Consider the following 1016-nt stretch of genomic DNA (forward strand, 5'->3'; position numbering starts at 1 on the left):
AGTTTGATACATTGTCAGTGTAAAATAGTTTTATACGTGCATTTACGTAACATTACATCAATAAAAGTAACTACTTTTCACATTGACTGCATGAATGGTTATCCAAAAAAACGGATATAATTATACGATTGTGTAAAACGTTTTACATTGTTAGTGCATGAAAATTAAATTTATGTTATAATACATATATTTAATATTCCTCTTTATATGTCTATTACGGATAATTGGATATGTTTTGTTAAAATTTTATTAAAAAAAATTCAATGAAAAAAACCTTAACAAACAAAAAGTACCATATATTTTTATAATAAATTGCCCACGAGTTGTTATAATTCATATATTTAATTTATCTAATGATAAAAGATTTTACTCATTTGTATTAGTTTTTTGTATTTTTGTTGTCTACCAGAAAAAAAGTCACTTATCATTTTTTTTTATTAATCCGTCGTAAATCTTAGTTCTATTTAAGAGTCTGTCGTTGGCCAATAGATTGCTATATGCACAAGGTGGAATTCGAACTACGACACTTTAAGTAGAAGAGTGAACTGACCACTCGATCAATTCAAGTTGGTCAAGTCACTTATCATTTACAGCATAAAACGTTTTACATAATTGTGCAATCACAATCGTTCTCTTGAATAACTATTCATGCAGTCAATATAAAAAATAATTATTTTTATTAATACGACGTTATATGATTAGATACACGTATAAAATGATTTTTACGTCAAAATTAAATTCTAAAAACAAACCCACCTTAAATTTTCTAAAGATATTTTAGTATTTACATATCATTATTGGACATGAATTAGTCCTTATTTTTATTGTATTTATCGGCCCTATTTTAATGCTCGAGTTTGTTTGTTGTTTAGTTGGATTGATTGACCGGTTGTCCATATGTAAATAAGTGAAGAAAATTTACTTAATCACTAATTTTGGATAATATTTTGCACCGCGTAATCCTAGTTTAAAAAGTGAAAATATTATGATTCAACTTTTTTTTTATTGATAAGTTA

This window comes from Arachis ipaensis, chromosome B01 (genome assembly GCF_000816755.2).
Source record: "Arachis ipaensis cultivar K30076 chromosome B01, Araip1.1, whole genome shotgun sequence".
Taxonomy (NCBI): Eukaryota; Viridiplantae; Streptophyta; class Magnoliopsida; order Fabales; family Fabaceae; genus Arachis; species Arachis ipaensis.